The following is a 16,116-nucleotide window of genomic DNA, read 5'->3' on the forward strand; positions in this document are numbered from 1 at the left end:
TTCTTTTACACTTGAGAGTTGACATACTTTTATACTTGAGAGAGTTTGTGATAGTAAAAGAGAAAGACAATTTGAACTTTCACTCGAACAATTTTGTTTGCTTTTCTTCGAGTGTTATTCAAAAGTCAGAAACTACTGCATCTCGTATCTTTTCTCTCTTCTGCTTTGACTGCGATTGTACTTTTGCACTGCTGAGTTTTCAATCTGTTACTGGGTTATTCTACTGGTTGTTACTGGTTTTGCGGTGTTGCTGAACCTGTTGTTGCCGCGTTATTACTGTCGCTGACTCCTACTTCTTTTGTTCTTGTACTGCTGTTTCCAGGTACACATTTGTACACTCTTGGCTTGAAGCGAAAAAATGAAATATTAATCAGGCTCCTATTCCTGTTGAATTCTTTTGTTTGGATCTGTGTTTGAATATTAATTTTTCTCTCTTTGTATAAAAATGTAATCGATTAATTAATGAGTAATGAGGCTGCATATGTATGATTTCTTCATCTAATAATGCTAGTTTAAATTACTTGAAGAATAGTTAATCGGCTTTGATATTATTGTGTATCCCTCTCATGTTCCAGCATTAGTAAATAATAGAGTATAAAAATGAAAGCAGTTTTTCTTTGTACAAACTCGATCGCAATTTTTCAATCGCATTAGCCGTAAACTAATAACTAATAGGTTACGTTTGCAGCATGTAAATAATTAAGAGATTTTCTTTTATTTTTAGAGACAAACTTAATAGAAAATATAGTCACTATAGGTTTATCCTTTAAAATAAAAATGAGACGAGCCTCGCCAAATAAATCACAAACCGCCGGGGCCCTCAATAAAATACATAACCATTGACTAGACTTTGGATTTGGTCGTTTAATGAACCTTCACGGCATCTTCCTAAAATAACAATACGCTAGTTGCTTTAGGCGTACCTTTAATAATTTAACCTTCTTAAACTCGGGTGCACATTGATGTGACCCGAATCCAAATCTCAACGGAGTCGAAATGTGTTAACAACTACGGGTGCATTGATTGTGACGTGGTTCGAGATGCATTTTCATGACGTTGCAATTCTATAAAAATAAATGATAATAATAAAAGCACATAAGTCACAACATGTATTTAAATCCGATATTTAGCCATTATAACAATTTAAGTGACCGTGCTAGAACCACGGGATTCGAGGGTGCCTAACACCTTCCCTCGGGTCAACAGAATTCCTTACTTAGAATTTCTGGTTCGCAGACTTCATTTGGAAAAGTCGAAAATTTCCTCGATTTGGGATTCAAGATAAACCGGTGACTTGGGACACCAAAAGCCAAACCTTTCCCAAGTGGCGACTCTGAATTAAATAAATAATCCCATTTCGAATATTGTCACTTAAATTGGAAAAACTCTCCTCACGCATTTATCCTTCGGGGCGGGCGCGCAAAAAAGAGGTGTGACAAGAACAATTGAGTATCTTAGAGGCTTGCCATTCTTCACCCTATGGTGGCCATCATGGTGGGGTGAGGACCGCCTCGAAAGTTCTTAGTTGTGGATTCTATTGGCCCAGCTTGTTCAAAGATGCGGGTGATTTTGTGAAGAGGTATGATGATTGCCAAAGAGCAGGTGGAATTTCAAAAAGGTATGAGATGCCTCTCAATACCATTGTTGAAGTGGATATCTTTGATGTTTGGGGCATCGATTTCATGGGTCCATTTGTTAGCTCTTGTGGGAATACTTACATTCTAGTGGCGGTTGACAATGTCTCAAAATGGGTTGAAGTCGTGGCTTTGCCTAACAATGAAGCCCGGAGTGCTGTTGCATTTCTTAAAAAGAGCATCTTCACAAGGTTTGGCACTCCTCGTGCGATTATTAGCGATGGGGGGTCTCACTTTTGCAATAAAGCTTTTGAAATGTTGCTTTCCAAGTAAGGTGTCAATCATAAGGTTTCGACTCCTTATCATCCTCAAGCTAGTGGTCAAGTGGAAGTCTCCAATAGAGAAATCAAAAGTATTTTGTCAAAGACGGTCAATGCAAATAGGACCGATTGGTTGAAGAAGTTGGATGACGCTCTATGGGCTTATTGGACGGCTTACAAAACTCCAATTGGGATGTCTCCGTATCGGTTGGTGTTTGGGAAAGCATGCCATCTTCTGGTTGAGTTAGAGCACAAGGCCTTGTGGGCTTTGTGGAAGTTGAACCTTGAATGGGATGTTACAGCTAATCTTCGTGTTAAACAACTCAATGAACTATATCGATTTAGATTCCATGCCTACTCCAGTTCGTCCTTGTATAAGGACAAGATGAAGTACCTTCATGACAAATATGCTCGTGGAAAGGAGTTCAATGTAGGTGATTTGGTTCTCTTGTTCAACTCTCGGTTACGTCTGTTTCCGGGAAAGCTCATATCCAAATGGAGTGGACCATTTGAAGTTGTGTTTGTGACCCTTTTTGGTGCTCTTGATTTGAAAAACAAAAATGGTGAAGTCTTCAGAGTTAATGGGCACCGGGTCAAGCATTATCTTGGAAAGTTTGATGACAGCCACATGGTGGCGCTCCTTCATCTCAAGTGATGTGGTGGTAACATGCGTCGCCGCAATGTTAAATCAGGCGCTTCTTGGGAGGCAACCCATGTCTTTTTCTTCTTATTTTCTTTGATTTTCTTTGTAGTGTAGGATTGATTTTTGTGCTAATTGGTTGTGAGATGTTGCAGGGTTATGTTGATGTTGTGTAAGACATGATGGAAAAATAGAACAAGTCTTTGAAGTTGCCAGTGCTGCCGCACTACACTTTGGTGTGAGACAATGTGAGGACTCTCTGAAGTTTGCCACCGCGGCTGCATCACATTTCGTGCGGACCGCGGTGGACCTCTGCGTCCGCGGTCTGTTTTGTGCGGATCGTAGAGGTTGCCTTCTCAGACTTTTTCTAAATAAAACCCAGCGGACCGCGGTCCAGTTTGTGCGGCCGCGCTGGTAGGTGAGTATGGTCCTAGTAGTTTTTCTATAAATAGACCCCAGGGACCCCTGTTTACACTTTTCGCAAATTTTACACTCATAGAGACTAAACACTGTTCATCTTGAGCCTTGACCATGATTGCTTGTTTTCATTGCCTTGTTTACATTCTTCTTACAACCTGGTACATTAACTTTCCCCTTTGCTTGTTAATTTTGTTTATTATAGTTAATCCTTCAATTTTTTTCTTTTCTTAGCATGTATTTCTTCCATCTCTCGTATCCTCTTCACTAGATTAGTTAGATTAGTTAATTGTTAATTTAATTAGGCTTAGGTAGTACAAAATGGACTAGGTAAACATATGGAAACATCAATTAGGGACAAATTTAGGCTTAAAAGCAAAAATCTTGAACCCTAACTCAGTTCCATATTTGGGCACCCTCTGCGAACTGCGGTCGAGTTTGTGCGGTCCGTGGTGCCCTAGTACGGTCCGCATTACCACTTTGTGCTGACCGCGGTGATGAACTTATGCAAGGTGACCTTAAGCTCAATGCCACTGCATTTTATGCGGTCCGCACTGGCCCACCGCAGCTACGGTACTACTTTGTGCGGTCCGCGGTGGTCAGATTCAGAGGAGGGTATTCTAAGTCCCACCCCTGTGCGGACCGCAGTTGTTTCTGTGCGATCTGCGGTGGTCTTAGTGCGGCCACACTCCTTTTTGTGCGGTCCGCACAGGCCATGTTCTGCAACTATTTCTGCAATTGTGTTATTCTGTTCTACAATTCTTACTGCACTAATATCTCACTGTCTCTGCTGATACTAACAAAGTTAGATGCTTTTGCTTGCAAACAATGGTTACTCAAAAAGGAAGAGGCTCAAAACAACCCGGGATAGGTGAATCCTCCCGGAGAGGCAAGGGCCAGAAGATGATCCAATGCACTTCCCAAGTGAGAGAAAGTATTAAAAAGTTGCGGAAAGCTATTAAAGCTACTGATAGAGCTTGTGACTAGTCGGGGAGTGAGTACATACCTTCCCAGGATTTTTCCTCGGATTCTGTGCCCGAATATGTCCCTGATTGGCCCAGGAGAATGAGATTGACTGATGATACTCCTCCACACACACCCACTGCCCAAACAGCAGATCATGTCTCCACTGAGTCATCTAAGGGCTCAGCAGCCGGCAGTGGCGAGTACTCCACCTCCCCCACAGCTTCATTATCCGAGGAGAGTGTAGGAGGATGTGATGAGGGAGATGAGGAGGTACTTAAGGGGGGTGAACCTCAGGTTGGGGGGATTGCCTGTACTAGGAAACTTGAAGTGTGGGAAGACAGGTTTGTAAGCCAAGTAGAATACCACAAATTCAGGGAGTGGTGGCCGGTGCGAAAACAGATTTTGGAGAGGAGTTTCATAGATAGAGATATTCTACCCCTAAACCCCGATGTGCATAGACAGTTTAGAACAAGAGTGAGGTGGGAGCACTTTATAGATGACTGCGGGGAGGCAAATGAACACTTGGTCAATGGGTTTTAATGTAATGTGGCCCACATCGTCAAGGGCTCCAAAGTGACTAAGGTTCGAAACAAAAAGGTGTTGTTCGACGGGAAGTCTCTGAATGAATATTTGGGCTTCAATGAGGAACATGAGTCTCTCTATATGGAAAAGCTGGAGATGGGCAAGGAGGTCCGTACATGGTTAGCTCAGTACCTGGCAATCCCAGGTACCTTTCCGGAGTGGTTGACTATTGGGGTAAAGATACTACGGAAGACTCTTAACTTTGAGGCGAGGGGTTGGGAGATGTTTGTATGCAGCCGATTGGACCCCACTACCCATGATCAGACTCTACCTCTCCACCGGGCTGTCCTAGTTGCTTCCATCATGGCAGGGTACCCCATCAATGTGGGGAATGTGATGTACCGCATCATCTCTCTTGTGGGTACTCAGACTGACAAGAACTACCCTTTCCCCAACACCTTGACCATGTACTTCAGAGATTTGAAGGTAGAAAAAAGGCGGTTTGACATCAAGGTAAAGGCTACAACCCCATTCTCATGGTATAGTCTAAGGGGACCAGACAACCCCAAGGACAAGAGCTACAAGGCACCCGCTTCTGCCCCAATTGGCCAGTCTAAAGAGCCAGTTGTGGTAGAGGCCCCCATTGAGCCTGCCTCCACCTCTATTGAGATGCCTCCCGGACCATCCACTTCATATATTCCTCCAGGACCTTCCACATTAGCGGGCCCAGAGATTCCATCTACTTGGGCCCATCCTATCACTACCCACCGGCTGAGCCAGACGCTTCAGAGTTTAAACAACTAGATGTATACTACGTCATCCAAGTTGTCTACCTTGACCTTTACCATTGCAACTCAGTCGACCTCTCAGCCAGCACAAGTCCCACAGTCTATAGAGGATGCCTTGAAGAAGATAATTGAAAACCAGGAGAAGATCCTCAGTACCCAGGCTGATTTGGCAAAGGCAGTGGATTCACATGGCAAGGCTCTGAAGGAGCTTGCCAAGGAGCACAAGAAGGTGCGCAAGACATGGGCTTCCAAGGAGTTCGTGAAAGAGCTAAGGGCGGATGTGGATAGACTGAAGGCAGGACAGCTGCCTTTAGACTTATTGTTTGAGGACCCAGCTCTAGCAGCAATGCCAGCAGTAGAGCCACAGCAGGAGCAGGAGCAGCGACCTCCGAAGAGGAGGAGGATGATCCCGAGCGCAGATGATGCCATCATCTAGTTGGCGGACCCACCAGAAGCTTCCTCCAGTCAGCCACATGATGTATCTGATACACAGCCTGTCCAGGTCCAAGCCTAGGTCCCAGCAGCTGAGCAGCAGGATACCGGGATCCAGTCTAAGGTTCCCGAACATACAGAGGACCCAGGGACCGCCCATGATCTGATACAGGCGGACACGGATTAGGGAGTCTTCATATCCTTCCTCTATTTTATTTTTGGTGGTTAGTTGATTTAGTTGGCATTGAGGACAATGCTAGCTTTTATTTGAGGGGGTGCGCCCTTTATCTTTGGATAACTGTATATATACTGATTTAGTTTATGCTTTCTTGATTTTCATTTGGACTGTATATAATCTTACACTTAGTTATTTTTATCGCACTTTTTATCTTTCATTTGGTCTGTATATAAAGTTACATCATTGTATATATTCATTCCCCATTGTATATTCAAATCCCCTATTGTATATATTCTTTCTATTTTCGCAAAATTTTTCATTTTGTTTTGTTTATGGCGCTTTCAATAAACCTTTGGTTTTCTTAAAGTCACGGTTCTTTCCAAAGGTGGAGTATTGTGTGAACCGAGTGACTCTTCCCGATGATGGATGGCGTGACAATCTTCTTATGGATTTGAGTCTGTTTTGTTTTTGTTTTCGGTAGTTTATAGTTAAGGGTACCTCAAGCAAAGCATCACTTGGGCCTAACACAATTGGCTTTGATCCCATGGTCAAAGACAAAATGTTGTGTTTAGGATGGTGAAAGTCGTGACCTTGAGACTCTTATGTTAACCAACAATCATCAAGCCGTCTTTCGGGACCATTGTGTGCTCAAATCGTATCTAAGGTTGTTGTGGGCCTCCGACTATATGTCTTTATCAATCCTTTAGCTCGTGTGGTGAAAAATCTAATTGCGAGTCCAAGTCCCGAGCCATTGGTCTAGAACTTGCCTTGACTGTTTGTTGAGGTGAAATCTTAGGTGAAATATGACTTGAGAAGTGATTATAGGCTCTCCTTGATCCAAATGATAGTTGAACAATTCTATAGCCTACCAATGATATGATCCCTAGTAAACCCTTTTGAGCCTTAAACCTTTTTCTTTCAGAAACCATGATACAAGCCTATACCCGTTCTAAAAGATACCCTCTCTTAGAACCCGATCTTTCCTTGAGCACATGGCAAAAATATAAGTTTGGGGAGAGACACGAGGAAGGGAACAAAGTGGTAAAAGGAACAAAAGCGAAGAAAAGGAAAGGCAATGAAAAAGAAAGAAAAGAAAAAGACAAAAAGAAAGCCCAATATGAAAAAGAAAAAAAAGGGATTCAAGAAAAGCAAAAGAGAAAAAGGTGTGAAAAGTTGAAAAAGGAGAAACGTTTTGAATTGCATGAGAAAGAGTGACAGTGTGTCTCTATAACCCCTTAGAAAGAAGTAAGATGACTCAAAGAGTCAAGAGAATTGTGCCAAATGAATCAAAAGAAGTGCTTAAGGGAAGATGGAACCCACTTAGATCTAAACATGTCCTACCCTGAACCAAAAGGCTTCACAATGACTCCACAAAAGCCCTATATGATCTTGAGTTGAATGAAGCTTGCATTAGTGGATACTTACATGAGGGGCAAGCATATGGTACTTAGAGCCGGACTTGTGACCTTTCCTTGAGAGAGATGAGTGAATTCCCATTGACCTCGGTTTGTGTGCTAATACTCTAAAAGGTGAGGTTTGCTTAGGGAGAGTTGAGGATATGTGAGTTTGGATTCCACAATGACCGAAGTAATTGAGAGAGTTCTTTGATGTAATAAGTCAACTCTTGATGTTCTTGTGTCACACTTGATCCATGGTTTATCAAAGGTTAAATGTTGTTAATGATTCATTCGCATTGAGGGTAATTGTTAGTCCAAATTGATGCTTGTTGAGGTTACTTTAGGATAGCTGAAAATACTTGGATTTTTCCTTAAGGGGTGGGTCTTATTTTGTTTGCTTGAGGACAAGCAAAAGCTTAAGTTTGGGGGAGTTGATAACTAGGAATTTTGACGTGTTTTATGCTCTTTCCTACTTACGCTTTAATTATAAATTCTTACAAAATAGTCCCAAAAGGCTAATAAGTTGTGCTTGATTGCAAGTTTGATCGACAAAGTGACGAAATGTCAAAGATCAGCTCAAAAGGAGTGAAACCTTCTCAAGTACCAAAGACAAGGCAAACTTAGGACAAAAAGGCCTAGCACGGCCGCACTAGGCCTTGTGCGGTCCGCACTAGGGGATTCAAAGAACTGGCAAATTAAGCTTCAAGGCAGTGCAACCGCATTCAATCTTGCGCGGTCCACACTGAAGGCTCCGCGGCTACACTACCATTTTGTGCGGTCCACGGAGGAGAAAATCAGAGAAATGTCCAGTGCCAACTTCAAACCCATACGGTCTGCGGTCATGTTTGTGCGGACCGCGCTAGTTTCCTCCATGGCCGCAGTCTATTCTACGCGGTCCACGGAGCCTGAGTTTAGAGAGCCAACACTTCAAGTCCAAGAGCCTAGTGCGGCCGCGGTCTATTTTGTGCGGTCCGCACTGACCCCGCAGGGGCAGTTTTGTCCAGTTTTTCTAACTTAGTATAAATAGAACATTTTTCCTTTTTTAGGGTATTAGTTATTTCCAGAACAAAGCTGCGCTCGTGAGAAGCTATTGTGTAGCCATTTTTGGCATCTTAACTTAGATTTAACGATAGATTCTCTATATTTACATTAGCTTTTAATTAATATGTCTTGTTCTTCATCTATTTCTCTATTTTCTTCTTCAAGCATGAGTAGCTAAACCCACTAGCTAGGGTTGTGACTCAACCCTAGTGTGGGTAATTGATGGGTGTTGTGATTTAAGGTTAGATTGACTATGGGTGCTTGTTATTTGGGTTAATTTTATGGTTTAATCTATGAATTGGTGGTTGCCAACACTAGTTTATGCTAAGTTGACTTGGCTCTTCTTGAGAAAGAGAGCCTAAGTCTCCAAAATTGACACAACAAGGAATTGGGATGGACTCAAGAGAATTAATATTCCCAATTAAAGGGTTAAACCTCGAGAGAGTAATTACCCGACTTGAACCCTAGTTGCTTGAGCTAATTTGCCTACCCATTTAGTCTCGAGAGAGTCAATTGGGCAAAATCACTCTCTCTACCGAGAGGTGTGAGAGTGGGTAAAATTGTGCAATGGTTATAGCATATTTCCCCAATCATGTAATCGAGCCTTAGAAGCATTTACCCGTCAATTAGACACCTAGGTGAAAGTCACTACCCTAGTGCCTTTCTACCTATTAGATACAACTCTAGCAATTTTCTCATTAGCATAATTTAGTTCTAATTAGTAATTGATAATATTAGTTTGTTAAAGAAAAATCAAAAGATGTTTGGAAGTGACATTTGGAACAATTACACAATCCCAATCTAAATAGATACTCGACTCCATTCCTAGCTCCCTGTGGAAATCGATCCCGACCCACAAATCGAGTAAAAGCTATTGCGACCCTCTCTTCCTACTTTTTAGTAGTGCGGAGTAGGTAGCGATCAGGCACTGCCTAATACGATTTGAGCACATGGGCTTTGACAGCCCGAGCCATCTGAGTTTGCCTTGGACGATAGTCCCTGAGTGGGGTTGATCTTTTGGATCCGGACAGAGTTGGCCCATGGGCCCGATGTCCTTAAGGAACAAAATGCAGTAGTTTTTAAAAGACAAAATATGTATATGCAAGGTAGGAACTTTCTTTTATTTCTGTGCACAATATACCAAATTGCAAATGTGTACTAGCTTCATGTTATGGCTTAAGTGTTCTATGTGGGGATGGTTCATTTGACCGTTTGGCCCTTACAATAAATCCTACCCATCAAACCCAGACTGTTCAAACACAGAGTTCCCTTCCATACTAAAATCATTATCCGAGGGTGATGGACCCCCAATATTTGAGGCCGATCATATAAAGGGCTCAGTTTCTGTTGATGTGATCCTTGGCTCTGGTTCATAGCCGGTCTTCAATTCTAAGTTAGCACGATCCACTGTTGCCTCGTTAAAATCTTTTCTAGAAAACTCATTTGGGATAAAACCGGTTCAAGGAAAAAAGAGTAAGACGCGTGCTTTTAGGCCTAAAAGTCGCATCATTCCTTGAACGTTACCTGCAAGTGTCAGTCTAATTCGTAATATATGTAAATAAAAGAAATGAATGGGGTCGTACTTAGTAGTACTATCATTTTAAGTGGGTTATGTTCCAGTTGTTTGGTAGCCGCTAACCATTCACTGCTTCGAGTTTGTATGATCCTTTGCTGGTGATTTCGATAATTCGATCTGGACCTTCCCAATTTGGTCCAGTTTCCCTTCGTTCGAGTTCCGGGTGCTCAGTGTCACCTTTCTTAGCACCAAGTCCCTGACATTGAAGTGTCGAAGGGTGGCTCTCCGATTATAATACCTTTCGATCTGTTGTTTTTGGGTGGCCAACCGGATGAGGGAGACCTCACGCCTCTCGTCCAACAGTTCTAGGCTCGTACTTAAGGCTTCGTTGTTTGACTCTTCAGTTGCATATTGGAACGTAAGGCTCGGTTCTCCTACTTTGATTGGTATTAGTGCTTCGGCACTGTCGACCAACGAGAACGCAGTGTCCTTGGTATTGAATCTCGAGGTCGTACGATATGCCCATAGGGCTTCGAGCAAAATTTCCTTCCATTTTCCTTTGGCGTCGTTCAACTACTTCTTAAGGTTTTGGAGTATGGTTTTATTCGTAGATTCCGCCTGGCTGTTCCTACCAGGGTGATAAAGTGTTGACAATATCCTTTTGATCTCATGGTCCTCGAAAAATTTGCTCACCTTATTGCCAATGAACTATTTCCCATTGTCGCACACGATCTCGGTCGGCATTCCGAACACGCATATTATGTGGTTCCAAATGAAATCAATAACTTTTTCTCCCTGACTATCTCAAATGTCTAGGCTTCCACCCACTTAGAAAAATAGTAAATCATAAATAATATAAATTAAGCATTATTAGGCGCCCATGGTAGGGGACCAACGATTTCCATTGCCCATTTCATAAATGGCCAGGGTGACAAAACCGAATGTAGTAGCTCCCCTGGCTGGTGAACCATCGGTGCATGCCTTTGACATCCATCACATTTTTGTACAAACTCCATTGCATCTTTTTCCATGTTGATCCAATAGTAGCCGACTCTGATTACCTTACGAACCAACGATTTGGCACCCGAATGGTTCATGTAAGTGCCTTCGTGGACTTCTCTCAAAATATATTCGGTATCTCCCGGTCATAGACATATGACGAGTGAACCATCAAACGTTCTTCTGAATAAGGTATTATCTTCGGATAGGCTGAACCTGGTCGCCTTTGTGCGCAGAGCTCTTGATTCTTTAGGATCCGAGGGCAACTTCCCGGTCTTTAGGTAATCTATATACTTGTTTCTCCAATCCCAGGTTAATATTGTTGAGTTTATCTCGGCGTGGCCTTCTTCCACTACCGATTTTATGAGTTGTACGACCGTTCTTGAGTTGAATTCATCATCATCCACCGACTATCCCAAGTTAGGAAGAGCATCGGCTTCACTGTTTTGATCCCGAGATACATGTTGCAAAGTACACTCTTTGAACCGATGTAACCAGCTATGGCCACTAGAATCCGGGGACGCAACCGTGGTCGCGGTAGGGGCAGAGGTGTGGCCCGCACAGCAGCTAGGACTGCACCTGCAGATCCACCAGCCGCCCTAGTTCAGGATCAGGTCCCAGTTGTGGACGCTCCAGCAGTACCAGCTCAGGCACCAGCTATGCCCATTGTGATTCTGGGTCTTCAGGAGGCCTTGGCGTAGATTCTATCAGTTTGCATTGGCCTAGCTCAGGCGGTCTCAATTACTACAGTCGAAGCTACTTCTCAGGCCGGGGGAGGCACTCAGACTCCTGCCACTAGCACAACTGAGCAGGTCGTGCACGGACTTCAAACACCGGGGGCACATCCAGCCTAGTCAGTTGCAGCTGCTCAAGACTATGTAGTTCCTGCCATGCCAGAGGACGAGCAACATAGGTTGGAGAGGTTTGGTAGACTTCAACCTCCGACCTTCAGTGGTGTAGAGGGCGAGTATGCCTAGGGTTTCTTGGATAAGTATTAGAGGATGCTTCATATAGCAGGTATTATTGAGACCAGTAGGGTCGCTTTCACTGCTTATCAATTTTCTGGAGCTGCCTTCACTTGGTGGGAGTCTTTTGAGAGGCGTAGGCCTATTGGTGCCGCACCCCTTACCTAGAAGCAGTTCTCCATTCTCTTTCTGGATAAGTATGTACTATAGTCTCGCAGAGAGGAGCTGCGCAGGCAGTTTGAGTGGTTGCGTCAGGGAGAGATGACTGTGACACAGTATGAGATGAGAATCTTTAAGTTAGTTCATCATGCTATTTGGTTGGTTCCGACAGATAGAGAGAGGATTAGAAGGTTTGTTGATGGCCTCACTTATCAGCTTCGTATTCTCATGGCCAGGAAGAGGGTGACTGGTGCGACTTTTGAGGAGGTTGTATACATTTCTCTTGAGATTGAGCTAGTTCGTTGCTAGGGGTGAGAGGAGATAGAGGCCAAGAGGCCTCGAGGATCCGGTAGTTATAGTGGTGCTCCTTCGAGAGATCAGTTTCAGCACGACAAAGGCCATCCCTTCAGGCATGTTCAACCAGCTTTCCTAGGTTATCGTGGGGCATCATCGGGTCATGGTTCTCACAGTTCTCATCATGGCTAGTTATCACTTAGTGCCCTTCCAGCTTAGAGTCCGTCCTGTGCTCCATCAGTTCAGGGCTCTTCTATGTCAGGTGCATCTGCTAGTCATTCCGGTGCTAGGGGTTCCCTTCAGTCCCCTTCTTCAGCACCCGGGAGTTGCTATGAGTGTGGATAGATGGGTCATATATGGAGTCAGTGTCCTTGTCATCTCGCGGGTCCATCTCAGCAGAGGGGTCAGTCATCGGCTTCAGCGCCAGTTACTTCATTATCACCCACCCAGCCAGCTAGGGGTGGAGGTCAGGCAACTAGAGGCCGTTCCAGAGGGGGAGTTCGATTAAGTGGAGGTCAAGCCCGTTTCTATGCACTTCCAGCTAGACCCAATGTTATTGCTTCCGATGCTGTCATTAAAAGTATTGTCTTAGTTTGCCACAGAGATGCCTCTGTATTATTTGATCCCGATTCCACCTTTTCTTATGTGTCATCATACTTTGCTCGTTATTTGGGTACGCCTCGTGAGTCTCTTGTTTCACCTGTTCATGTATCTACCCCGGTGGGTGATAATGTTATTATAGACCGTGTGTACCAGTCGTGTGTGGTGACTATTGGGGGTTTGGAGACCCGAGTTGATCTTTTATTATTATGTATGGTGGATTTCGATGCTATTTTAGGCATGGATTGGCTATCTCCGTGTCGTGCTATTCTGGACTGTCATGCCAAGACAGTGACATTAGCTATACCGGGTGTGCCACAGATTGAGTGGTGAGGTCTGACTAATTATGTTCTCAGTAGGGTAATCTCATTCTTGAAGGCCCAGCGTATGGTTTGGAAGGGTTGTTTTACGTATCTAGCCTTTGTGAGGGATGTCGGTGCAGAGACTCCCAATATTGATTCTGTTCTAGTTGTGAGGGATTTTCCCGATGTGTTTCCTGCAGACCTGTCGGGCATGCCACCGGATAGGGATATTGATTTTGGTATTGACCTGGTGCTGGGCACTCATCCCATTTCTGTTTCGCCGTATCGTATGGCACTAGCGGAGGTGAAGGAGTTAAAGGAGCAGCTTTAGGAACTCCTTGATAAGGGGTTCATTCGACCTAGTGTGTCACCTTGAGGTGCGCCGATTCTATTTGTGAAGAAGAAAGATGGCAGGATGTGCATTGATTATAGGCAATTGAACAAAGTAACAGTTAAGAACAAGTATCCTTTGCCTCACATTGATGATTTATTCGATCAGCTTCAGGAAACGAGAGTGTTCTCCAAGATTGATCTCCATTCAGGTTATCACCGGTTGAAGATCAGGGACTCGGATATTCTTAAGACAGCTTTCAAGATCTGATATGGTCATTATGAGTTCTTAGTGATGTTTTTTGGGCTGACCAATGCCCCAACAACATTCATGCATTTAATGAACAGCGTGTTCCAGCCTTATCTCAACTCCTTTGTCATAGTCTTCATTGATGATATTCTGGTGTATTCGCGTAGTCAGGAGGAGCACACAGAGCATTTGAGAGTTGTGTTGTAGAGATTGAGGGAGGAGAAGCTTTATGCAAAATTCTCCAAGTGTGAGTTTTGGCTCAGTTCAGTGGCTTTCTTGGAGTATGTGGTGTCTAATGAGGGTATTTAGGTTGATCCGAAAAAGATAGAGGCGGTTCAGAGTTGCCCCAGACCATCCTCAGCCACAGAGATTCACATCTTTCTTGGTTTGGCGAGTTATTATTGCTGGTTTGTTTAGGGATTCTCATTTATCGCATCACCCTTGACCAAGTTAACTGAGAAGGGTGCCTCATTTGTATGGTCGGATGAGTGTGAGGAGAGCTTTCAGAAGCTCAAGACAGCCTTGACCATAACTCCAGTGTTAGTTTTTCCATCAACTTCAGGTTCATATACCGTGTATTGTGATGCTTCAAGAGTTGATATTGGTTGTGTATTGATGCAGGAGGGTAGAGTTATTGCTTATTTTTCTCATCAGTTGAAGCCCTATGAGAAGAACTACCCCGTTCATGATTTGGAGTTGGCTACCATTGTTCACGTATTGAAGATTTGGAGGCATTACTTGTATGGTGTGTCTTGTGAGGTGTTTACTGATCATCGTAGCCTCCAACACTTGTTCAAGTAGAAGGATCTTAATTTGAGGCAGCAGAGGTGGTTGGAGTTGCTAAAGGATTATGATATTACTATGTTGTACCATCCGAGGAAGGCTAATGTGGTGGCCGATGCTTTGAGCTGAAAGGCGCTGAGTATGGGGAGTTTGGCATATATTCCAGTTGGGGAGATACCTCTTGCAGTTGATGTTCAGGCCTTGGCCAATCGCTTCGTGAGGTTAGATATTTCGGAGCCCAGTCAGGTATTGGCTTGTGTGGTTTCTCATTCTTCTTTATATGATCGCATCAGAGAGCGCCAGTATGATGATCTGCATTTGCTTGTCCTTAAGGACAGAGTCAGCACAATGATGTCAGAGATGTGACTATTGGTGATGATGGGGTGTTGAATATGCATGGCCGGATTTGTGTGCCCAATATGGATGGGCTTCGAGAGTTGATTCTGGAGGATGCCCATAGCTTGCGGTATTCCATTCATCCGGGTGCCATAAAAATGTATCAGGATTTAAGATAACATTACTGGTGGAGGAGAATGAAGAAAGACATTGTGGGATTTGTAGCTCGGTGTCTCAACTGTCAGCATGTGAAATATGAGCATCAGAGACCAGGTGGCTTGCTTCAGTGGATGGATATTCTAGAGTGGAATTGGGAGAGGATAACTATGGACTTTGTAGTTGGACTTCCACGGACTTGGAAGAAGTTCGATGCTATTTGGATGATTGTGGATCGGTTGACCAAGTCCGCGCACTTCATTCTTGTGTGTACTACCTATTCTTCAGAGCGGTTGGCAGAGATCTATATCCGGGAGATTGTTCGTTTGCTTGGTGTCCTAGTTTCCATTATTTTAGATAGGGGCACTTAGTTCACTTCGCAGTTTTGGAGGTCGGTGCAATGAAAGTTGGCTACTCAGGTTGAGTTTAGCACAACTTTTCACCCTCAGATGGATGAGCAGTCCGAGCGCACTATTTAGATATTGGAGGACATGTTGTGTGCTTTTGTAATTGATTTTGGAGGGTCATGGAATCAGTTTCTACCGCTTGTAGAGTTTGCTTATAACAACAACTACCAGTCGAGTATTCAGATGGCTCCATATGAGGCTTTGTATGAGAGGCAGTAAAGATCTCCAGTTGGTTGGTTTGAGCCGGGTGAGGCTAGGCTATTGGGAACAGACTTGGTGCAGGATGCTTTAGAAAAGGTGAAGGTAATTCAGGAGAGGCTTTGTACAATGCAGTCGAGGCAAAAGAGTTATGCTGATAAGAAGGTTCGGGATGTGTCCTGCATGGTTGGTGAGAAGGTTTTGTTGAAGGTTTCCGCCATAAAGGGTGTTATGAGATTTGGAAAGAAGGGTAAATTGAGTCCTTAGTTCTTTGGGCCTTTTAAGGTGCTTCAGAGGATTTTGGAGGTGGATTATGAGCTTGCTTTGCCACCCAGCTTGTCGAGTGTGCATCCGGTATTTCATGTTTCTATGCTCCGTAAATATATTGGGGATCCGTCTCATGTTATGGATTTCAGCATGGTTCAGTTGGATAGAGATTTGACTTATGATGTGGAGCCAACAACTATTTTGGAGCGTCAGGTTCGAAAGTTGAGGTCAAAGGATATAGCTTCAGTGAAAGTGCAGTGGAGAGGTTGGCCCGTGGAA

Source organism: Nicotiana tabacum, chromosome 20 (genome assembly GCF_000715075.1).
Source record: "Nicotiana tabacum cultivar K326 chromosome 20, ASM71507v2, whole genome shotgun sequence".
NCBI lineage: Eukaryota > Viridiplantae > Streptophyta > Magnoliopsida > Solanales > Solanaceae > Nicotiana > Nicotiana tabacum.